Consider the following 26,918-nt stretch of genomic DNA (forward strand, 5'->3'; position numbering starts at 1 on the left):
AACAGTATAATAATAAGTTGTTATGAATAATGTTATGCCAAATACTCAGGTGACATGGACAAATTCTTAGGAAAAAAACAACTTATCAAAACTAAGTCTGGGTTCTAAAACAGAATTGTGCAACAGGTTATAGTTGCACAACTAAGCAAATGTACTAAAGTATTAAATTAAGTGTATTAAATTATATACTTAAGAGGCTTGAATTTGATGCCACATAAACTATACCTCAATAACATTTAAGATGAAAACTGGGGGTGCCTGGGTGGCTCAGTGGGTTAAGCCTCTGCCTTCGGCTCAGGTCATGATCCCAGAGTCCTGGGGTTGAGCCCCGCATCCGGCTCTATGCTCAGCAAGGAGCCTGCTTCTCCCTCTCTCTCTCTCTGCCTGATGCTCTACCTACTTGTGATCTCTCTCTCTCTCTCAAATAAATAAATAAAATCTTAAAAAAAAAAGATGAAAACTGGCTCTGGAAGAGAAAGTAAACCTCAACATTTGTATAAAGGATTGGAACAATTGAATTAGTAGTTAAAATTTTTCCTATTAACAAAATCCCAGGCCCAGAGAGCTTCACTGAAAAATTCAATTCAATATTCAAGGAAGAAATAATTGTAGTCTTGCACAAACTTTTTAGAAAATAGAAAGAGTTTCCTTCTAATTCATTTCTGAAGCTGTCATCTGGATATCAAAATCTGATAAGTATGCAAATAGAAAATCATAGGCCAATCTCACACAGGTATAAAAATTCTAAATAAAATATTAACAAATAGAATCCAGCAGTGTATAAAAAGGATAATATGCTAGCACCAAGTTGGTTTATTCTGAGAAACTAGGGTTGGATAAATACTAGAGAAAAATTTATGTAAATCACCATAGTAACAGATTAAAGGAGAAACATTTGTGATCATTTCAAAAGAGGGAGAAAAGGCATTTTATTAAATTTAGTGTCCATTCATGACAAAATTCATGACCAAATAGGAATAGAAGGCTATATATATTTTTTAACTTTATAAAAGCTATCTATAAAACAAAACACAATGGAACAAAACCAACAAATAAAAAAATAGATAATTATCATATAGTTTCACTCATATGTAGAACATAAGGAATAGCATGGAGGACCACAGGAGAAGGAGAGAACTGAATGGGAAGAAATCAGAGAGGGAGACAAACCATGAGAGTCTCTGGACTCCAGGAAACAAACTGAGGGTTACAGAAGGGCAGGGACTTGGAGGAATGGGGTAACTGATTGGTGGATATTAAGGAGGATGGACGTTGAGGTAAGCACTAGTTATTATACATAACTAATGAATCACTGAACATTATAACAAGAACTTAGGATGTACTATGTGCTGGATAACTGAACATAATAAAAAAATTTTTAAAAATGAAGATGATACACACACACACACATTCACACACACAGTGGAATATTACTCAGCCATCCGAAAGGATGAATACTTAACCATTTACATTGATGTGGATGGAACTGGCGGGTATTATGCTGAGTGAAATAGGTCAAATAGAGAAAGACAATTATTATATGGTTTCACTCATTTGTGAAGCATAAGAAACAGTGCAGAGGATCACAGGGGAAGGGAGGGGACACTGAATGGGAGGTCATCAGAGAGGGAGACAAACCATGAGAGACTCTTAACTGTGGGAAACAAACTAACGGTTGCTGGAGGGGAGGTTGGTGGGGAGATGGGGTAATTGGGTGATGGACATTAAGTAGGACACATGATGTGATGAACACTGGGTGTTATACACAACTGATAAATTATTGAACACTAAATATGAAACTAATAATGTACTATATGTTGACTAATTGAATTTAAATAAAAAATTAAAAAAAAAAACAAATAAAAGGAAATCCTCAACAAGCTAAACACTTTCTTTCTGAGATGGGGAACGATATAAGGATCCACTATCACTGCTCTGTTCAACATTATACTAGAAGTCTTAAGCAGCACATTACTGCAAGAAAATAAAATAAAAAGGAGAAAAAAATTCCCATCATTTTACATGTTACACGATGTAACACATGTAAATGTGGTGTATGCACAATTACATGTGTAAATTACACATGATTGTTGTATACATAAAAATTCCATAGGAAATCACAGACTTGTACCCTGAAACAAATAACACATTATATGTTAATTTAAAAAAATCTGTAGGAATTTACAGTTCAAAGATTAGCATCAATGAATGTTTAGGCAATTGACTAGATACAAACATCAGTTACATTTTTATATTACTAGTCACACAGAAAATAAAAAATATTTAAGTATAATTTTATAATATCAAAAAATGAAGTACATAAAAATACCTGCACAATGCTTTTACCAAAACAGAGATCTTTAGCATGAGATACTAAGGCATACTTATATAAGTGGACAAATACACCATACTTGTAGTTTGTAAGACTCAATATTATAAAATATCATTTCTGCTCAAGCTTATGTGTAGACTCAATGCAATCTAAACAAAATTTTGGTGGAAGCCAATTCCACAATGTGTATGGAAACACAAGAGCCAAGAAGAGTCAAGGTGCTCAGAAAGAGAAACATGGTTGAAGCAATTATTTTACGAGTTATCAAGAATAATTTTAAGCTATAATAATTAAATCAGTGTAGTATTGGAATACAAATAGGCAGATCATTGGAACTGAATATATATCAAGAAACATTCAGGGATACTTTATAAGTTCTAGAGTTGGCTCTGCACAGTAGGAGAGAAAGAATGGTATTTTCAGTGTTAGGACGAGTAGATACCCATTTGGGGGAAAAAATGAAGATGGATTCCTATCTAATGTCATTCACAATAAAACATTCCAGGTGGAAACAATTTTTAAAAATGAAAGGAAAATGGGCATCAGGGAGGCTCATTTGGTTGGGCATCTGCCTTTGGCTTAGGTCGGTCCTGATCCCAGAGTCCTGGGATCGAGCCCTGAGTTAGGCTCCCTGCTCAGAGGGGTAGTCTGCTTCTCCCTCACACTTTGCCCCTCCCCACTCCTCAGCTTGTGATCTCTCACTCTCTCTCTCTCTTGCTCTCACTCTATTTCAAATAAATAAATAAAATCTTTTTAAAAATGAAAGGAAAGAAGTTAGGAGATAATAGATAATATAGGAGAATATTTTAATAATCTGGGAGTGAGAAAGGATTTTTTACCTAGGACACACAAATTTCCTGACCTTCTGGGGAGGAAAAGACCATATATTTGACTACATAAATATTAAGCATTTCTATTTATCAGGACTTCATAAAGGTTCTTTTTAAAAAGACACAGAAAAGAAGATATTTGTTGCAACCATGCAATTTACGAAGGATAGGTATCCAGACATAAAAAGAAACTTTGTAAATCAGTAAGAAAAAAAAAAGCCTTCCCCAAATGGTTAAATCCTTGATTAAAGGAAATTCAAAAGCTCAATGAATATATAAAAAATATTCAACTTTTGGTATTCAGAGAAATGGAAATTTAAACAACTGTGAGATACTAAAATACATTCACCAGTTGGGAGAAATTGAAAAAAAAAAAAGCTGACAACTATCAACCATTTAAAGAAAGTTAATACCAATTCTTCACAAACTCTTTCAGAAAGAAAACAGAAGAGAAGGGACAACTTTATTTTATGAGGCCAGTATTATCCTGATATCAAACCAGCAAAGACATGACAGGAGAGGGGCGCCTGGGTGGCTCAGTGGGTTAAAGCCTCTGCTTTTGGCTCAGGTCATGATTCCAGGATCCTGGAATCGAGTCCCGTATTGGGCTCTCTGCTCAGCGGGGAGCCTGCTTCCCCCACCTCTCTGCCTGCCTCTCTGCCTACTTGTGATCTTTGTCTGTCAAATAAATAAATAAAATCTTAAAAAAAAAAAGATGTGACAAAAGAAAAAAACTGCAGACCAATATCTCTTATAAATATACAGTCAACCCTTGAATAACATGGGTTTGAGTTGCAGGGTCACCTACATGTGGATTTTTTACAGTACAGTATTACAAATGTATTTTCTTTATGATTTTCCTAATAATGTTTTATTATTTCTCTTTATTGTAAGACTGCAGTATATAATACATGTACAAAATGTGTTAATTGACTATATTATTGGTAAGGCTTTTCCAGGCACTGCATGTGGGGTCAGTGCCCCCACGTAATTCAAGGGTCAACTGTAGACACAAAATTCCTCAGCCCAAAATTAGGCAATTGTGGGGCACCTGGGTGGCACAGTTGGTTAAGGACCAACTCTTGGTATGGGCTTAGGTTGGGATCTTGGGTCATGAGGTCTAGCTATGCACTGGGCTCTGGGCTTTGCATGGAGTCTGCCTGAGATTCCCTCTCCCTCTGCCTCTGCCTCTCCTGCTCATGCTCTCTCTCTCTCTAAAATAAGTAAATCTATAAAAAAGGTTAGGAAATTGAATCCAGAAATATATGAAAAGATTTTACATTGTGACCAAGTAGGATTTATTCCTGGAATGTAAGGTTGGATTGACATTCAGAAATCAGTACAACATTCAAAAAATTAGTGCAATACACAACACGAATTGAATATAGGACATTAACCATACCATCATGTGAGTACATGCGGAAGAAATGTTTGAAAAAATCCAGCACTCCATCATGATAAAAACACTCAGCAAACCAGGAAAAGAAAGGAACTTCCTCAGTACAATAAAGGCTATCTATAAAAAAACCCACAGCTAACATTATACTTAATGTGAAATATTTTCCCCCAAGATCAGGAATAAAACAAGGATGTCTGCTTTCACCACTTCATTCAAATTGTATGGGAGGTTCTGACCAGAGGTATTAGGCAAGAAAATGAAGTAAAAGTCATCTGGATTGGAAAGGAAGAAGTGGGCACCTGGGTGGCTCAGTAGGTTGGGAGTCTGCCTTCAACTCAGGTCATGATCCTGGAGTACCAGGATCAAGCCCTGCATCGGGGTCCCCACTCTTTCAGGTGTCTACTTCTCTCTCTGACCCTCCCTCACTATGATCTCTCTCTCTCAAATAAATAGATAAAATCTTTAAAGAAAGGGAAGAAGTAAAACTATCACTATTTGCAGATGACATGATCTTATATATAGAAAATCCTTCAGAATCTACTAATCCACTAATAAATGAGTTCTGTGATGTTGCAGGATATAAGATCAATGCACAATTGTTATTTATATTTCTATACACTAGCAATAAACCAAAATTGAAATTAAGAAAACAATTCTAGGGGCACCTGGGTGGCTAAGTCATTAAGTGTCTGCCTTTGGCTCAGGTCATGATCCTGGGGTACTGGGATCAAGCCCTGCGTCGAGCTCCCTGCTTGGTGGGGATCCTGCTTCTCCCTCTCCCACTCCCCGTGTTTGTGACCCCCTCTAGTTGTGTATCTCTCTCTCAAATAAATAAAATCTTAAAAAAAAAAGTAAAAGAAAGAAAACAATTCTATTTGTAAAGGCACCAAAAAGAATAAATACTTAAGACTAAATTAACAAATACTGTGTGTAAGTGTATAAAGTGTAAGATGTATAAAATAAAAATTACAGAATATTGTTGAAAGAAATTAAAGACCCAAATAAATAAGAAGACTTTCTGTGTTTATGATTGGAAAGACTTACTATTGCTAAGGTGAAAATACTCCCTAAATTGATACATATATTTAGTGTAATTACTATCAAAATTCCAGTTGGCTTTGTAGAGATTGGCAAGCTGATCCTAAAGTTCATATGAAAATGCAAGGGATCCATGATAGCCAAAGCAATTTTGAAAAAGAAGGACAAAGCTGGGGGACTCATACATCCTAATTCAAAATTTACTACAAAGCTGCAGTTATTAAGACAGTGTGATATTGATATAAGAATATACATGCAGATTAATTGAATAAATTAAGAGCAGTCTACAAATAAGCTCTCACATTTTCAGTTAATTGATTTTTGACAAAGGTGTCAAGACAATTCAATGGGAAAAGAATTGTCATTTCAACAGCGGTATTAGGACAACTGGATATCTACATGCAAATAGATAGTCACATGGAATAAAATTTTATTCATATCTCACACCATATATAAAAATTAATTCAAAATAGATAAAAAATCTAAATGTAAGTACCGAAATAATAAACATTTTAGAAAATATAGATGTACATTTTTCTGGCCTTGGATAACGGTTTCTTAAATACAACACAAAAAACCATGAGCAATAAAAGAAAACATAGGTAAACTTGACACTAAATTTAAAACATTTGGCACCTGGGTGACTTAGTTGGATAAGCATCCACCTTCTGCTCAGGTCATGATCCTAGGGTCCTGGGATTGAGGTCATGTTGGGCTCCCTGCCAAGCAGGGAGTTGAGCCTGCTTCTTTCTCTCCCTCTGCCTGCTGCTCCCCCTGCAGGTGCTCTTTCTTTTTCTCTGTCAAATAAATAAACAAAAATCTTGAAAAGAAACAAAAGCAAAAACAAACCAAATATTTGTAGGCACTGGGGTGGCTCAGTCAGTTAAGTGTCTGCCTTTGGCTCAGGTCATGATCCCAGGGTCTTGGGATCAAGTCCTGCATTGGGCTCCTTGCTCAGTGGGGAGCCTGCTTCTCCCTCTGCCTGCCACTCCCCCTGCTTATGCACACACTCTCTCTCTCTGATTGATAAATAAATAAATAAATAAATAAATAAATCTTAAAAAAAAGAAAATGAAAAGACAACCATAGTATGGGAGAAAATTTTTGGAAATCGTGTATCTGGTAAGGGAGATATATCTCTCTTAAAATTTAGGAATAAAAAGACAAATAGCCCAATTAAAAAATGGTCAATGGAACTGAAAAAACACTTCTCTAAAGATATACAAATGACCAATAAGCACATGAAAGACCAACCTCCTCAGCCATCAGGGAAATGGAAATCAAAACTATAAGGAAATCCCAAATCACATCCACCTGAATGGTTATTACTAAAAAAATAAGACCAAGGGGCCCCTGGGTGGCTCAGTTGTTAAGCGTCTGCCTTGGACTCAGGTCATGGATCCCAAAGTCCTGGCATGATCAAGCCCCATGTCTGACTCCCAGCTCAGTGTGGGCGGCTGCTTCTCCCTCTCCATCTGCCTCTCTCCCTGCTCATGCTCTCTTTCTCTCAAATAAATAAATAAAATCTTTTGGAAAAAAAAAATAAAAAGACCAGTAATAATGTGTTGGAGAGGATGTGGAGAAACTGGAACCATCATGCATTGGTGGTGAGAATGTAAAATGGTGCAGTCACATTGGAAAACAGACTGGCATTTTCTCAAATGGTTAAACATAGAGCTACCATGTGATCAGGATCTCCACTCCCAGGTATATAATCAAGGGAAATGAAAACACATGGTCACACAAAATCTCGTACATGAGTGTTCCTTAGTAGCATGCTCATAATAGCCCCAAAGAGAAAGAACCCCAATGTCCATCAACTGATTAATAGCTAAATAACATATGGTATTTGCATATAATGGGATATTATTTGGAATAAAAATGAGATACTAATGCATGCTACAATATGGATGAGCTTTGAGAAATTATGCCAAGTGCCACAAAGGTCCACATATTGTATGATTCCACTTACATGAAATGTCTGGAGCATGTGAATCTCTAGAGACTGAAAGTAGACTGATGGGCTGGGACAGGAAGATTGAGCAATGATGTCTAAGGGGTGCAGGGTTTTTATTTTTGTGGTAACTAAAAGGTCCTAGAAAACTTTAAAATATTGATTCTTCATTTTTCAGCTTATTGAGGTATAATTGATGAATAAAATTATAAGATATTTTAAGTGTACATTTTAATGACTTGATATATGTATTTTTAAAATGTTCCAAAAATTGTGATAATGGAAGCACAACTCTGTGAATATACTAAAACCCATCAAATCATACACTTTGAAAGTGTGAATTGTGTGGTATGTGAATTACATCTCAACAAAGCTGTTTTAAAAAGACTCTGACAATACCAAGTATTAAAGAGCATATAGAGAAATTGTAACTCTTAGGCACTGTTGCTGGGGGTGAAAATTAGTATAACCTCTTTGGAAAGTATGTTTGGGTGTAACTAGTAGTTGAAGACATGCATCCTCATGACTCAGCAATTTTACTGCTCAGTATACCCCAGGGAAACTTGCACATGTACCAGGATGCATTTACAAGAATACCAGGATTGCTTGTAATTAACAACCCAAATGCCCATCATCAGTAGGATGTGTAATTACAGTATAGTCATATAATGAAAGACTATCAAGAAAGAAAAGAAATGATATAAAACTGTTCTCAGTTTTAAAAAGAAAATAAAAGTAAAATGGTTCTTAGCAAAAATAGATAAATCCTAAAAATCCTAATGTTGAGGGAAAGAATCAAAACACAATAAAACACAGAAACACAGAAAGTCCACTTACATAAAGTCCCTTTGCCTAAAGTTCAAAACCAGCTCAAACTAAAGTTTAGTATTTAGGAGTATACCCATAGATGGTAGAACGTAAAGAAATGGGAGAAAGCGATCATCTCAAAAGTCCGGAGAGTGTTTACTCTCCCTTTATGGGGAAGGGACATAAGGGGGTTTGGGGACCCTGGAAGCGTTCTCCCTTGACCTGGTGTGAGTACATAGCAATGCTCTTTACCACTGTTCATTAAACTGTGTATTTATATTTTTTGTCTTTTTCTGTGTGTAACAATACACAATAAAAAAGGACCAAAGAAAAGTTTGAAGCAAGTTCAGGAATGAATACAGGGAATACTGTGTTAATATTTTAAACCTATTTTTATTTATTATTTATAGGTATTTGGAGTGAGGTGGGAGAATTATATGCGTCTACCTATAATACTGCCCTCCTGACCCAGAACTTGATATATGGCATTATAAACAAAAGAACTCATTGCCTGGAGTGCCTGGAGCAGGTCTATACACTGAGGTTCAGGAGGGGTTTAGATGAATTGATGGAAGAGAGATCTCAAATGGTGATACATAGGATAAATTCCTAACCTTTTGAAGCAGATGTCAAAGAGGGTAATTGGATTCCCTTCAACACGTTTCTTGTTGCTGCTGTCAGATAGAAAGCTAGACCGGATCGATGAAGGGGCTGACCCGGGAAGGCAAATCTCATCTTCTTCTGTAACTACAGAAGATACAATTCTTCCCCAGAGGATCACAGCCATGTCAGCTGCCCAGAAGGAAGGTTGCAGCTGATCAACAAGAATTTGCCATATAATCTGGGACTAGAGGAAATTCTTGGTCCTTGTTTTTAAAGAATTTACAATCCGGGGAGACAAAACTGACACCTGAATAGAAACTTGAAATTTTCAATTATGTGGTTTTGATTATAAATGTATTGAGGGAAAATATCTGCAGATACTATGCCAGAAAAATTTATGAATCATTGAGAAAAATACAACAACCCAATAGAAAAATATGCAAAGGACCGGAGTAGGCAGTTGACAGAAAAAGAAATTCAAACAGCAATAAGCATATGAAAAGCTGCTCACCTTCCTCATAATTAAAGAACTGTACACCGAAGCGTTTCCTTATTATCTATCAGATTGGCCAATATTTACTGGTTTGAAAATAGCTGGTGTTGGTGAGGATGTAGGGAAATAAATCATGTTTGCTGCTGGCAGAAATGTAAATTAGTATTTACTGAGTAAATACTAAATAATTATATAAATACTAAATAAATAAATAATATAAAATATGCAGATATACAAATATAAATACTAAAATAAAAATACTAAAATATTAGTATTTTTGGCATTTTATTTATGTTTATTTATTTATTTTTAAGATTTTATGTATTTATTTGACAGACAGAGGTCACAAGCAGGCGGGAGAGAGAAGAGGAAGCAGGCTTACCGCTGAGCAGAGAGCCCGATGTGGTGCTTGATCCCGGGACCCTCGGAGCATGACCTGAGCCGAAGGCAGAGGCTTTAACCCACAGGCGCCCCTTTATTTATGTTTATTATACCTCAGTAGAAGTATGTAAAAGTCAATAGTTATTATACCAGCTATAACCAATATAATATTTTTAATTTAAATTCAGTTAATTAATATACAATGTATTACTTGTTTCAGGGGTATAGGTCTGTGATTCATCAGTCTTATATAATATCCAGTGCTCTTTACAATACATACCCTCCCCAATGTTTATCACCAGCTACCGCATTTCTCTACCCCCCCACCACAGCAGCTCTCAACTTGTTTCCTAAGATTAAGAGTCTCTTATGGTTTGTCTCCCTCTCTGATTTTGTCTTGTTTCATTTTTTCCTCTCTTCCTCTACAGTCTTCTTCCTTGTTTCTTAAATTCCACATATCAGTGAATCATATGATAATTGTCTTTCTCTGATTGACTTATTTCACTTAGCATAATACCCTCTAGTTCTAACCACATATTTGCAAATGGCAAGATTTCATTTTTTGATGGCTGCATAATATTCCATTGCATACATATAACACATCTTCTTTATTCACTCATCCGTTGATGGACATCTAGGCTCTTTCCATAGTATGGCTATTGTGGACATTGCTTCTATAAACATTGGGGTGCACATTCCCCTTCAGTTCACTACATATGTATCTTTGGGGTAAATACCCAGTATTGCTTGGTTGTAGGGTAGCTCTGTTTTCAACTTTTTGAGGAACCTCCATACTGTTTTCCAGGGTGACTGTACCAGCTTGCATTCCCACTGACAGTGTAGGAGGGTTCCCCTTCCTCCACATCCTCACCAACATCTGTCATTTCCTGACTTGTTGATTTTAGCCCTTCTGACTGGTGTGAGGTTGTATCTCATCGTGGTTTTGATTTGTATTTCCCTGATGCCAAGTGATGTTGAGCACTTTTTCATGTGTCTTTTGGGCATTTGTATATCTCCTTTGAGAAATGTCTGTTCATGTCTTCTGCCAATTTCTTGATTGAATTATTTGTCCCTTGGTTATTGAGTTTGATAAGTTCTCTATAGATTTTGGATATTAGCTCTTTATCCGATATGTCATTTCCAAATATCTTCTCCCATTCTGTTGATAGTCTTTTGGTTTTATTAAATGTCTCCTTTGCTGTGCAAAAGATTTTTATCTTGATGAAGTCCCAATAGTTCATTTTTGCTTCTGTTTCCCTTGCCTTTGGAGACATATCTAGCAAGAAGTTGCTGTGGCCGAGGTCAAAGAGATTGCTGCCTGTGTTCTCCTCTAGGATTTTGATGGATTCCTGTCTCACATTTAGATCTTTCATCCATTTTGAATCTATTTTGGGGTATGCTTTAAGGAAATGGTCCGGTTTCATTCTTCTGCATGTGGCTGTCTAATTTTCCCAACACCATTTTTTGAAGAAACTGTCTTTTCTCTATGGGATATTCTTTCTTGCTTTATAGAAGATGAGTTGACCACAGACTTGAGGGTCCATTCCTGGGTTCTCTATTTTGTTTCATTGATCTATGTGTCTGTTTTTGTGCCAGTATCATACTGTCTTGATGATTGCTGCTTTGTAATATAGCTTGAAATCTGGAACTGTGATGCCACCAGTTTTGGTTTTCTTTTTCAACATTCCTTTGGCTATTTGGGGTCTTTTCTGGTTCCATACAAATTTAAGATTATTTCTTCCAGATCTGTGAAAAAAGTTGATGGTATTTTGATAGGGACTGCATTGAATGTGTGGACTGCTCTAGGTAGCATAGACATTTTCACAATATTAGTTCTTCCAATCCATGAGCATGGATTTATGTCTTCCTCAATTTCTTTCATGAGTATTCTGTAGTTTTCTGAGTACAGACCCTTTGTCTCTTTAGTTAGGTTTATTCCTAGGTATCTTACAGTTTTGGGGAGTCCTAATTAGTATTACTAACTATTGAATCAATATTTACTCATCACTAATATTTATAAATTATATCAGTACAAACTTTTTAAAGAATAAGTTGGAAGTATCAACTAAACACCCAACAAGACCACATACTTTTTAACGCAATAACTTGAGTTCTTGGCATTTAGCTCTTGGATATTCTCTTAAATGTATGGCAACGTAGACATAGCTAAGCAAAAAGCGACATTAACTGCTTCTAGGAAGAACTGGGGGGCTGGAGGTTGTGCGAAGTATGGAATGGGATTACAGGAAAGAAGAGGAGATTTTTTACCCTATACCCTCTTGTACACTTGGATTTTGAATCATGTGAATGTGTTACTCTGTTTTAAAAAATAAGACTTAAAAGTGAGACCTTGAGACAAATTCAGTGGAACATTAGTTTAACAAAGAACTGAAAATTACCCAAATGTCCACCAGCAAGGGACTGGTTAAATAAATACACATTTGGTGGACTACTACAGAGTGGTTTGAAATAGTGAGACAAATTTTATAGAAAATATCTCCCAGATACATGCAACAAAAGCAGCTGTATATATGCATACATAAGGGTAATTCCATTGTATGTATGTGTGTCTCCCCAAAATCACTGGGGAGAACTTGGGTTGGGGAGGGAAATTTGTCTTTATTTTATAATTTCTATATTGTGTGAAAATCTTACATTTGCTTTTTTAAAGTATGATTTTTAGTTCAAGACATTTTAATAAAGTCCTTCAGGAGATCATGGATCCAGCAATCACTTACTGACATTTGTTGTGTTCCAGACTCGGTGCTAGGCAGAAGAGATGAGACCTGAAAAGACACAGCACCTTTGCTGGAAGACCTCAGTCTAATTGGAGACCATAAAAGTATGTATAGGTAATTATAATACAGTGGAACAAGCCCTGCTGGGAAAGAGTGACTAACACTGTCTAGAGAGTCAAGGAAGAGCTGGATGTTAACAATCTCTAAGAGTGTCCCAGCTGCAAAGGGAATGTTTCCCTAAGCCAGGCAAGTGATGATCAAGGTCCAGTCGGGGGCAGTAGCAATGAGGATGGGGAAGGGATGTGGGATTAGACAACTGTTTCAGTAGTGGAATTGACCCAATTTAGGTGATTCATGGGATGTGGGTGGGGTTCTTTCCATGTGATTGGGTTAGAGATATCAACTGAATTTCATACTAATTTCAGAGCAGCAGAAGCTGTTATGCATAGACTATGTTAAGCATTGGAATGCAAGAAATGTACAATAGAGTTCCTACCCCCAAAGAGTGTTACAATCTTGTTGATAAGAAAAATAATACTGGCTTCTATTGATTGTTGGTTTAATGCCCTTTTACTGACAACCACTCAATCTCTGCCATGCAACATTTAATAAACACCATCAAAATACCTTCATCATGCAGCATTGCCACTGTGGAGTCACACTGTCTGACTTTCCCACTTTGGTTGTATGATTTTGAGTAAGTGATCCAACTGCTCTACAGCTCATTTTCTTTATTTATGAAATGAGCATGATAGTAACACCCACGAATCAGACTTTTATAACAATTAAATGATCAGAGATGTGCAGAGAGCTTAGCATAGTGCTTGATACATATTTATGCTCAATACATGTTAACCCTTACTGTTATTATGCTATGTATATAAAAATACATTTATATATATTATATATATTATATTATGTTATTTATGTTATAAAAATTGTGGGAGTAGGAATTTAGATCCTCATCAGCAAAATTCCTCCTAGGTATTTTAAATTATGAATAGGCAGCAATGTTATCTGAGCTATGAAGATTAAATACATGCATGCAGAATTTGAGAATAAAATCCACAATAAAATTGGTTTGACCCTCTTAAGAAAATGTATGTTTGTTACTGTAAAACATGGCAATTAGATATATACAGCAAGCTGTTTGCATAAAAAATAATTATTGTTAGAGTAAATAAATTTCATTACTTTTATAGACAGAATAATATTCCATTATATGTATATACTACATTTTGTTTATCCATTCACCTGTTGATGGATGTTTTTGTTGCTTCTACCCCATGGCTATTGTGCACAGTGCTGCTGTGAACATGGGTATGAAAATATCTCTTTGAGATCTTGTTTGCAAATTCTTTTGGACATATAACCAGAGGTGGAATTGCTGGACCATATGGTAAATCTATTTTTAAATTTTGAGGCAGTACCATACTATTTTCCATAGTGGTTGCACCATTTTATAATTCTACCAGTGGTGCACAAAGGTTCCAATTTCTCCAGATTCTTGCCGATATTGTTATTTCCTTTTTCTTTTCTTTCTCTTTCTTTCTTTCTTTTATTCTTTTATTTTTTCTTTCTTTCTTTCTTTCTGGTGGGGAGGTTTAAAAGTAGACTCCTTGCCCAGTGAGGAGCTGGAACTCAGAATCTTGAGATCAAGAACCCCATGTTCTATTGACTGAACCAGCCAGGGGCCCCCCCTTTTTAAAAATAGTAGTTATCCTAATGAATGTAAGGTGATATCTCATTGTAGTTTGGTTTGGTTCATGAGAGACATTGAGCCTCTTTTCATGTGCTTGTTGGCTATTTGTGTAGTTATCTTTGAAGAAATGTCTATTTAAGTCTTCTGCCTTATATTTAATTGCTTATTTGAATTTTTTGTTGTTAGTTGTAGGGGTTCTTTGCATATTCTGGGTATTTATCCCTTATCAGATATATGATTTGCAAATATTTTCTCTCATTCTATAGGTTGCTTTTTTCACTCTGTTGATGGTGTCCTTTGATGCACAAAAGTTGTAAAGTTTGATACAGTCTTTTTTTTTGTCTTTTTTTGGTTTGCTGCTTGTCCTTTTGATGCTATATCCAAGAAACTACCACCAAATCTAATATCACAAGTAGTTTCCCCTATGCTTCTTCTAGAAGTTTTATAGTTTTGGGACTTATGTTTACACAACACATTGATTTTTTAAACTTCCATGTGTCTATACTAATAATTAGAATAAAGATAAAAATAAAATTAATGATAGAAAAAATGATAGATAGCCATTGTTTTTAACCTCCAATGTAATAATCAATTTGGTAAAGATTATGAATGGATGAATACAATTGTCAAAGAATAACATAATCTCATGCTCTCAAAAATATCGCCCCTCAGAATCTTACTAATTTCCAAGGGCAACATGTACCTTCGGAGTGGAGAGAACTATGGGTTATCACCTGAGCTCAGAGACTAAATTTCACATCACTAATAATGGGACTCCCTGACATTCTGTGCCTCCCAATGTGTGCGACCAGAGGCATGCAACATCATATAGAATGTACACTTGCCAAATATGTCTAACTTGAAACCAAGTTATGAGGAAGCAATAAGGCAAATCCAAAATATGAGGAAGCAATAAAACAAATCCAAATTCTATAAGACTACTGGGTAACTCGTCCAGACCTGCCAAAAAATCAATATACTATACTATAATGGCAGTGAGACCATTTTAACTTAGAGTAGAAAGTCACTATAACAAATGCAATGCATGACATTTGATTGATTCTTAGATCAGAATAAAAAAAACAATAGCACAAGCATAAGAAATATCATTGAACACTGGAGAAATTTGAATATGGACTATATATTGGATGATATAAAATTATGGCTAATTTTTTAAAGTGTGATAATGCCATTGTGGTTATATAGGAGATGATCTTTTCTTAAGCAATGCGTTATTGAAATATTTAGGGAAGAAATATCACAATATGGAAGGAGAATGAGCAAAATGGCAAATATCAACTGGTAAAGGGTTTGTGAAGTTTCTTGTAGTGGTCTACCAGTTTTTTGAATGTTTCAAAATTTCAAAATAAAAAGTTGGGAGAGAAATGAAATGTTATGTGTCTGACATAGAGCAGGTGATCAAAATTCACTATTATGATTATCTCATTTTCATCAGGTTATACAAATGTTCTTGCTTATGTGGCCCTTAAGCATTTTTTAAAAAAAACCTATATATTCTCTGATACATTTTAAAGTTGACATTTAAAATGTTTTATTATGGGGCACTGGGATTGGCTCAGTTGGTTAAGCATCTGACTCTTGATCTCAGCTCAGGTCTTGATCTCAGGGTTGTGAGTTTAAGCTCCATGTTGGGCTCCATGCTTGGTGTGGAGCCTACTTTAAAAAAAAAAAAGTTTCACTATAAGTTTAAATATTTGCAAGGGCCATGAAATCCAACATGTTGTAAATATTGAAAATTTAAAATAAATTGTTATCTAATTTCTTAAGTGTATACTTTGGAATATGATTGTTATAGTGATTTGATACTCATCATTATCCACTTTAACATTAAAACATTTCTTTAATTTTAATTTAATTTTACATAATTTCATTTCTCCTTGGAAACTTATAATTGTCCTATACTCCCTGTATGGAATTTTGTCATAATGTGACTTTATTTTTGCTGATCATCTCAACCTACTTCACTACTCTAAAAATATGTGCATAATGCAAAATGTTAAATTTGAAATCATAAGGCTCTAGTAGTTCAAAAAATTTTTTTCAGTGTTGAGTTAGTATTATCATTAATATGCAGTCAAAAAACCCCAAGTATTTTATTTTATTTTTTATTTTTTTTTAAAGATTTTATTTATTTATTTGACAGAGAGAGATCACAAGTAGGCAGAGAGGCAGAGAGAGAGGAGGAAGCAGGCTCCCTGCTGAGCAGAGAGCCCGATGCGGGACTCGATTCCAGGACCCTGAGATCATGACCTGAGCCGAAGGCAGCGGCTTAATCCACTGAGCCACCCAGGCGCCCCAAAAAACCCCAAGTATTTTAGACATAATTATTCTCTCAACATTACTGTTCCAGGCTGAGAAGTTAGGCTGGAGATTCACTATTTAACCAGAAAGATGGTCAGAGTTTCGCCTGGGCTTTTCCTGAACCACAACCAGTTTGATTCTTTCTTGGAGAAATGCATGGGGTTGTGGAAAAGTGTGGTTGAAACTGAGGGATTTCCCGGGATGCGGGACTTTGAGGGACAGCACTGAGCCAGTCCCAGCAACCCATGGCAGTTGGCCACCGTATGTCTTGTAACAAAGTCTTGATTTGGACACTGGCTTGGCTACTGTATAAGTCAGGGACTAACATAAGCAAATTATACCCCTCAAATTAAGATAATTCAGAAAAGTAAGAGGCACTTGGTCAGCTCAGTCGGTGGAGCATGTGACTCTTGATCTTGGAGTTGTAAATTTGAGCCCCGTGTCAGATGTAGAGATTACTTAGATTAAAAAAGAAGTCTTAAAGGAAAGATCATTTGAATAATTCAGATAATTTAAAAGTGAAGGAATAGCATAAGAGATACCCATAAGCCCATCACCTGTTAACATTTGCCATGTTTGGATATGCTTCACTCTCTCTTTCTCTCTATTAAAGTGATACAATTTGAGACGGCTTTATTTGCAGAGGAACTCATTTAAAAAGTGTGGTTGCATGAAAAGGAGCCACAAGAATGTTGTAGGAACATGGGACTGGCAGCATTGGAGGTGTTACCACTCCTAAGCTTGAGGGGAAGGAGTTACCAGAACTGTGAAGGAAAGTTATATAGAACAGGTTGCTCTGAAAAGAGCAATGACCTTTGGTCCAGATTCATAGCCCTCTTAGGTAACTTCTTAAGGAGAGAAACCAGAGGAATAAATATCCTGACCTCAATCCCTTCCCTTCTGATCCCTTGCCAAGCTCCCCATGGGCCCAAATCAACCAAAGTCACAGGGAACAGGACCCTGCTGGTCACATCAAAGTTGGCTGTGACGTTGACAGGCTGGGAAGAATGGATGCGGAGGGGCAAACAGCAGATGTCTGGCACTTGGAGGTATGGGTTCTGTGGTCCTGAGCCACTTTACAGAGTTGTCATAAGAAGTAACTGGGGCAATGCCTGTGAAAACATTGGCTAAGCCATAAATAGTTATTACACCAATTCTATTTAATAAAAACCCTATATGCTCCAATTTAAATTCATTACTTCTTATCTTGTGCAATTCCTAGTGGGGTCCCAGGCACATAGTAGGAATCTGGTAAATACTTGTTGAATGTATGATTGATGCTGGTAATAAGTGGAGATGGGTTGAGTGGATGGAGGATCCAATCATAGCTAAATACCAAGATACCCTGGCTTCATGTTATTACTCTTATAATTTAAAAAGTACGATGCAATAAGAAGAAAATGCATTGCTAATAAACAGAGATTAATGAGGGAAATTTTCGGTAGAGGAAACTTAGTTGGGGTGAAGAGCTAAGGAAGAAGCCCCAGAGATTCCATGCTAAGGGCACAGGGCTGAAGTCCAAAGAACAAAATGTGAAAGGAAAAGAGGCATTTCTGCAAGAGGGAGGAGTCTTAAGGCACCACACATGTGTGGTTTGAGGGAAATCTCTGTATCTTCCCCTCAATTTTGCCATGGACCTAAAACTGCTTTAAAAAATAAAGTCTATAAAAAATGAGTGAGAAGGGAAGGAGAGGGGCAGGGAGTGACCTTTTCTGCTGCCTAAAATGTCTCTTCAAAGGGAAAAGCATCTATCGATGAGCTGTAATTCATTCCTTCACTTGACATTTGGAGATGCTTTGAGAAATCCTGCCCTGATATATCTGAGAGCTGCCTGCTGAAGCCTGTCTGATCCCAGATGGCTGGATGGGGGTGGGTTTCTTTCCTCTTGTCTTCTGTGCCAAAGATGCCTTTTGAATGATGATTCCTTGGCCTTAGGAGAACATGAAAGGGAAAATGGGCTTCCTTGGGTGGGAAAAGTCAACACAGGGGGAGTAGAGGATTGGACCCCACTTGTAGGTCTCTTTTGGTGCTCTGTGCCTCCATCACTAAGCCATATCTTCAGAGTCTTGCTGACATGTGTCCATGCAAATACATTAACATGTCCATCTCAGCAGATGTCTATTCAGCAACAGCAAGTTCATGTGCCAAGGTGCAGGCTGGCCCACAGGATCCTTCCACCAAAGAGTTGAAAGCAGGCCATTGTGGGTAACCAAGTCCTGAGAAACAAAATGCCTCTCTTTCTCTTGTTTCTCCCAAGATGCCCATTGACCTACGGGTGGGTGGTAAATGTTACACGGATGTGTAGAGGGAGGCAGCAGAAGAAGAGGAGGGGAACACAGACACAGTTTACAATTTATTGAGAGTGATAGTGGCCATGCTTTATTTAAAAAATATTTCTATATTATTGGCCCCTTTTAGCAATTTGTAATGTCACTTTTTTTTTTTTTAAGATTTTCTTTTTTAGTAACCACTACATCCAATGTGGGGATCTAACTTATAACCCTGAGTCCCATGCTCTACTAACTGAGCCAGGCTGGAGCCGCAAAATGTCACTTCTTATATTAGGATCTACAGTCACAATGCCTGAGACCTATGAGCTTTTAAAGAGCCTACAAAATAATCTCACAAAACAAACTGAGGGCTGCTGGGGAGAGGGGGGGTTGGGAGAAGGGGGGTGGGGTTATGGACATTGGGGAGGGTATGTGCTTTGGTGAGTGCTGTGAAGTGTGTAAACCTGGCGATTCACAGACCTATACCCCTGGGGATAAAAATATATGTTTATAAAAAAAAAATTAAAAAAAAAAGAGCCTACAAAAGGGGCATCTGTGTAGCTCTGTCAGTTAAGCATCGGCCTTCAGCTCAGGTCATAATCCCAGAATCCTGGGATCCAGCCCCTCATGGGGATCCCTGCTCAACCAGCTTCTCCCTCTGTCCTTCCCCTTCTCCTGGCTTGCATTTTTTTTTCTCTCTCTCAAATAAATAAATAAAAATCTTTTTAGAAAGAAAAAAAAAATAAAGAGCCTACAGAAAAATGTATGAGACATAGAAAAAAATGTATGGCTCCAAATTTTTAAAAAAAGAAAAAAATGAAATAAACAGATGTTGAACTAAATATTCACAAAATATAATTTTATATAAAGTTAATGGGTTATTAAATTTATTATTCATAAAATTCATTATATTTAAAAACCATCTGTAGGTTCAATTTTTCTCAGTTTATAAGAATTCTCAGCTAAAGGACTGCTGAGAATTCAAAGCTAAATTAAACATGTTCTTCAGAGCTAAATTATTTAAAAAGTAACTTATAAACATCCTTTAAACTTTTTACTGCAAAAACAGTGACATTTGATGTGAGCTGGAGGGACATTTTACAATGTCTGATATGATGTGGGATGAAGTTATAAGAATAGATAGGGCCCATGGAAGCTTAAAATGGCAACATATGCAAATACCTACCTGCAAGGCTGTTCTTCATAGTGTGATTTACCTACAGGGTTCTTCATCACAGTGGTTTGAAACAACCTAAATGCCAACAAATGGAGACCGTTACAACAAATGATAGTGCCACACAACGGATACCAGATGACCACTGAAAATGAAGTCATGGGAGAACATTTAATGATCTAGAAAAATGGTCACAATATATCAAAATATAAAAAGGTCACACAATATGATTTCTCTTAATTGTAAAAGAAAAAAAATACTCTTAGATAAAAGACTGGCAGAATAGGGGCGCCTGGATGGCTCAGTAGGTTAAGCCTCGGCCTTTGGCTCAGGTCATGATCTCAGGGTCCTGGGATCGAGCCCCGCATTGGGCTCTCTGCTCAGCGGTGAGCCTCTCTCTGCCTGCCTCTCGGCCTACTTGTGATCTCTCTCTTTCTCTCTCTGTCAAATGAATGAATAAAATCTTAAAAAAAAAAAAAAAAAGACTGGCAGAATATAGTAGTGGTTAGTGGCTATGTCCGAATGGTAGAATTAGAAATGAGTTAAGTTTTCTATTCTTTTCTTTCAATTCTTTATATTTTCTGCCATGAACATTTATTGTTTCTGGAAAGGAGACGGATAAAATTTATAAAGACGGAAAACCCTTTTGATCTGATGGCTTTTTCTCTGACAGCTGATAAATTCTAACTCAAAAAGCTTGTGTATGGATTGCATGGAAGCCATTCCCATTTGCATCTCTCATGTCTGAGGTTGAACACCATGGAAACATCATTTTGATGTGGTTTTTTTTTTACTGAATAATGGCCATAAACAAACAAATAATGGCTTATTTTAATGCACCCAGTAGTCAGAATAAGCCATTTAAAAAATAAATTGAATTTTGCAGTCTTTTAATGTCTTCTTAGAATAAGATCAGAAACCTTTATCACAACCACCCCCTTCTCTGCACCTCTGTCTCTATCCCCAGGGTCGTCTTCAGCGGCTCACATGCTCCAGGGTGAGAATATGTTGTCATGAAAAGATGCCCCTTTTCTGCATCCGGGAGGGACAAAGCAGATCACAGAACAGCGTGGATGACTTACTCCCATTTATGGAATACCTATATTTTAGTCTGCATATAGAAAAGAATTTTCTGGAAGGGTATATTAAAGATGTTAACAGTGGTTCCCCTTGGGTGATGTCATTTTGTGTAACTTAAAAAATATATGGTTTGAAATTCTTACAAGGATAAAATATCGTTTTCACAAAAATGATCTGTGACTCTCAGATTGTTCGATTCACTGTTGTTTATTTTAGTTACTCTGACGGAAAAGAACAAATTAAATAAGGTCTCAAAAGTTAATTTTTAAAGAGGGAAATGGATGGAAATTGTTCTGAGGCAGTGAGATGAAGCAGGACTGCTGAAATGTGTGGTTTCCTTCTGTGCGTATGTGTGTCTAGTCTTGAGGCTGAAGTAACCACGGAGTGTGTTAGGAGGGGGCGGGGCACAGGATTTTTTAAATTTTTCTTGCGACTAAAGGCTCAAGATACCAACACTTCTGAGGCTACTCTTCTCCCATAGAGGGGCATAGGGTCATTGCCCTCTAAGCAAGAGCCATAAATGTACCCAAGGGTCTTACCATCTTGGAGAAGGATACCAATTTGCAGACAAAGCAAATAACAGAAAAAAAACACCTTCTGAGAGCTCAAAATTAAACACTGGATTTAAAGGGTTGTGGGAGGCGCTATAGAAAGATGGTTAATTAGAAGGATCTGGGGTCAGAGGGGCTTCTGTTCCAAGTCTGCCTCTACAACTAACTGTATACCTTCTTTTTTAAAAAAATTTAAAAAAAATTATTTTTTTGAGAGAGAGAGAGAGAGAGAGAGAAAGAGTGCACAAGCAGGAGGGGCAGAGGGAGAAGAAAAAGCAGGATCCCAGCCAAGCAGGGAGCTTGATATGAGGATCAATCCCTGGACTTCATTCCTGAAGTCATGACCTCAGCCAAAGGCAGATGCTTAACTGACTGAGCTCACCTAGGCACCCTAGCTGTGGACTTTCTTAACATTCCAGACTCAGTGATGTGCCACTCATATCCTGTGTCATGAAGGACTTCCTGCCCCCACTGCTGGAAATGTGGTAAGCAGAATTTTTCCATGTGTCAGCCTCTTTGGGGTCTGCCTCTCTGCAGAGCCATCTTGCCCAAAGTCTACCCTGCTGAAAGATCCGTGTCCAATGACTGATTGAGAGGGAGTGTAAAGACCTGGATGTCTCAGCCCAATTGGAGACAACAACAGAGGGCAATTCTAGCTCCAGAGCTTCCCATGGATTGGCTGAGGCTGTTAATGGGCATCACAGGTCAACTTCTCCTTCTGCCCCTTCCCTTTCCTATCTCAAGAGCACTCCCTAACAAACACCCTGCATGATAGCTCCAGAGTCTGCTTCCTGGGCAGCCCAGTCTGGGACAATTAAGTTACTTAATCACTCTGAGCCTCCACTTTTTCATCTATAAAAATCAGGATGATAATAATAGTGCCATATATAGTTGAGAATTATATGAGATTGTGTATGTAAAATGCTCGTCATATATAACATATATTCATATATGTTCTGTATATGACATATAACCATTATTCAACACATGCTAACCATTATTATTATAATTGGGAAAGAAAGAGTCTATCCTTGACCACCCACCACCATCATCAACAGTTTATCAGAGAGTTTGCCTCAAAGAGAAGGGTCTTAAAGATGTAGATATAGGGTAAATGTATGTTGGTGGAACACAAAAGGTTGGGAGCAAAGGGTGTTACCAAAGGAGGACAGACTAAAGGACCTGCATCCTTCCAGTGAGAGAGTCAGTCAGTAGACATCTGGTTTACCTGAGTGTCTTACAAGTTTGGTCAGCACAAGGCAGTCCTGCAGGGTCTGGACACTTTCGAGCAAACTGATGAAGTTGAAGTGCTGGCCTGCAAGGCTGGGAAGAGGAACCAGAGCTTCAGTGTCTTCTGGAAGATTGAAGCCTCCTAGATAGTTCATCTTCTACACGCATCATATCAGACAACAGTGGCCCACAGCATAGGGCTGTGCATGTAGTGGGGCCATGGATATATGTAAAGTCAGACCCTCAATGTTAACAAGGAGTGGACATCAAGTGGACCGTGTTGTTAGAGGAGCATATGCCCCCTCACAGGTACTGCTGTGTTCTACTGATCTCCACTCTCCCTGCACATTCTCAAGGCTTTGGCCTCTAGCTTGTGGCCTTCCCCTCGGCTCTCTCCATGTACATGTGGTTCTTGATTCTGAGCAGCAGTGGGATCGATGACTTTATAGTGACTGGGACTTTTTGTTCCCTGGGTTGTTTTTATATCTGCCTTGGCTGCATTTTCCTCTAGAAATCTGTGTCCTGGGTCTAGATTTGGCTTTGAGAGAACTGTCCATCTGGATTTGTTTGATTTAAAGTGCTGTCTTGTATTTAAAGCTATGGTTGTTCATGATGAAGAGCAGACCTGTGGATATGGTTTCCTAGTCCAGAGATTGCAGAAACTCTGGGGCTTAGATGAATATGGGAGGCCTGTGGTCTGTAAAGTCATCTGGCGTTCCGAGACACCCGATTTGTCCTTGAGCTCTGGCAAGTAATGCTCAGAGCTGCCTTTGGCTGCCGATCTCCTTACACAGTGCCTATAAATTTTAGGAATCTTACTTGGAGGATATCGTTTAGCCAGCACATAATTTTTCTGATGGTTTATTGACACTCAAAAATAATGTTTGCATTATTATGTGCACTAGTGTGCATGGATGATCTACCATCTGGCATCATTGGGAAATAAGGTAATCCTCTCTCTTGAAAAAAAAAAAGATAACCTATTAAACATAAAAGTTACTTTCAAGTTAAGTCTTTCTCAAATATAATACATACTTCTCCACCTTTTTAAAAAGAAATTATTTATTTATTTGAGTGAGAGAGAGAGAGAGAGACAGAGGGAGGAGGAGAGGGAGAGAGAGTCCCAAGCAGATTTCACACAGTGTGGAGCCCCATGCGGAGCTTGATCTCACCACCCTGAGATCATGACAGAAGCCAAAACCAAGAGTCAGATACTTAAAAGACTGCCACCCAGATGCCCCTGTACCTTCTTTCAAAAATTCCTAGCATTATTGGATACTCATTCTCTGCCAGCCCTATACCTACGTTACAGTATTCAGTGCTTAACAACCCTGCAAAGTAGGGATTATTATCACCCTTTATCCAGTAAGAAAAACGGAGACTCAAAGAATGTATGTAATGTGGCTAAAATAACATGTTGGCTGACCGCCAGAATGGGGATTTGAATCCAATTTGTCCAACTCCAAAGCCAGTGTTATTACTACCACACTGTGATAACACTCCTAATTTTTTAAAAAGCAAATTAGAGATTATCAAGTATATTTTAACCTTTTCTTGATGAATTAGAGACAAAATTATAAATGTCAGTGATAACACAGTGCTGAAGTACTGATTTAGGTGAGACCCTTGGTTGAAGTAACACAAATCCAGTGATGCTCATGTAAGCAAAGGAAGAAAAATTTATGAGAAGACCAGGTACGTTGCAAAGTGTGAGAGGAAGATGCAACCGGGTCTCAGAAATGAACTGAGATTTGAGACTCAGGCCCATCACAGCTTCCCCATTCCTCATCCCTGCTCTACTTCTGTACCTTTTTTCTATTTTCTTATCTCTCTTCTTGTTATCTGGTCTGATGGTAGGCAGTCTGGGGTTTAGTGCCACAGTTCTAGATCATCCAAGACCTAGATATCTCATAGCTTCCCACCCTTCATTTCTTGTGCTTTTGTGCCATTATCAGATGATGGTGTTCATATCTCCAGACATCAAGTTCTTATTTCAGGCTAGAAGACAGGATAGGTAGTGGGCAAGAGGAAATTTGTCTTTTTATTCAAAGGATGTTCCAGTGAACAGAACAACTTCCTCAGACTTTTTTTTGTGGTTGCATAGTATTCCAATATATGGATTTACTACCACTTATGTGACTCCTGAGGACTTTTAAAGAGCTCTGGGTTTTCCCCAGATTTAATACCTGGATATGATGTACAGACAGGTGTGAGAACCACTGGTGTAGCTTACTGGTGTCTTTCTTCTCCAGTCTATGATGGGAATGTGGGTGGTTTCCTAGAATTCAGAAAGCTGACTCCAGGCCTCTGGAAAGTCAAATGAATCCCTTCCTTCTGATGAACAGAAAGTAGTCATAAATAAGGCTCTCATTAGCAAGAGACACAATCATAGGAAATTGAGAAAAGCTGGCTTGAAGCCCTGGACCAGTACACAAGAGAAGGGTGGGGCTTGTTGGTGCGGTCTCCAAGCAGGCAGAATGCACAAGGCTTACTGGGTAGTGAAAAAGCAAACGGAGGGTCGTAAAATGGAAGAAACTCTTATCAGACTCTCTGAGCTACAAAAAAATAGCAAACGAGTTTCAGCATGGCTAAATAAAAGATGTGGTGTTCAGAAAAATAACAATCCAAACTATATTTATAGCTTCCTGGGATAAACATGTCTCTGGACAATATTAGACTGTTCTCTGAGCTTATCAGCTTCCAGTAGTCAAAAAAGTTAGCCAAGTGTAGGGCCCAGTCAAGGAAGGTATTAAAAACATGGGAAAATATTATCATTGTACTATCATCTTAAAGTCTTGTGTTCTTGAGTGTGGTTTCTTTTTTTTTTTTAAAGATTTTATTAATTTATTTGACAGAGAGAGATCACAAGTAGGCAGAGAGGCAGGCAGAGAGAGAGGAGGGAAGCAGGCTCCCTGCTGAGCAGGGAGCCCGATGCAGGGCTCGATCCCAGGACCCTAAGATCATGACCTGAGGCTTAACCCACTGAGCCACCCAGGTGCCCCTTGAGTGTGATTTCTGTGTGGAATTTTGATCAATAAAGCTCAGAAAAATATGCTAGGACTTGAGAAGCATGCTCTATTATATTTCTTTTTAAAAATTTTTATTTAAATTCAATTAGCCAACATACAGTACATCATTAGTTTCAGATGTAGAGTTCATTAATTCTTCAGTTGCATATAACACCCAGTGCTCATCACACCACATGCCCTCCTTAATGCCCCTCATCCTGTTACCCCATCCCCCCACCAACCTCCCCTCTAACAACCTTTAGTTCATTGCCTATAATTAAGAGTCTCTCATGGTTTGTCTCCCTCTCTGATGACCTCCCATTCAGTTTTCCCTCCTTTCCCCTATGACCCTCTATGCTGTTTCTTATATTCCACATATGAGTGAAACCATATGATAATTGTTGAGAAAGGTGTTTAAAAAGAGAAAGGAGCAGGCAAAGATGGAGATAAGAAAAGAAACAGAGTATTTATGCTTTTGAATATGATAAAACTGATGGCTGGGCACCTGGGTGGCCCAGTGGGTTAAGGCCTCTGCCTTTGGCTCAGGTCATGGTCTCAGGGTCCTGGGATTGGGCCCTGCATCGGACTCTCTGCTCAGCGGGGAGCCTGTTTCCTCCTCTCTCTCTGCCTGCCTCTCTGACTACTTGTGATCTCTGTCTATCAGATAAATAAATAAAATCTTAAAAAAAAAAAAAAAGACCTGATGGCTGAAGACCTTATTAAAAAAAAAAAAAGTGTTGTAAAATCAGATAGATTTTCAAACTGGAAACAGCCCAAATGTCCTTCAGCAAGTGAATGGTTGAACTGTGTTACATCCAGACTATGGAATAGTACTTGGCCATAAAAAAAGCTACTGATACATGCAGCTACTTGCATGGATCTCAGATCTCAAAAGGTTACATCCTGTGTGGTTGCCTTTATGTAACATCCTATAAATAAAACTATAGAGCTAGAGAACAGATTAGTAGTTGCCAGAGGTTAGGGAGCAAAGGGAGGAGGGAGGTGG

The sequence above is a fragment of the Neovison vison genome, chromosome 11 (assembly GCF_020171115.1).
Source record: "Neovison vison isolate M4711 chromosome 11, ASM_NN_V1, whole genome shotgun sequence".
NCBI lineage: Eukaryota > Metazoa > Chordata > Mammalia > Carnivora > Mustelidae > Neogale > Neogale vison.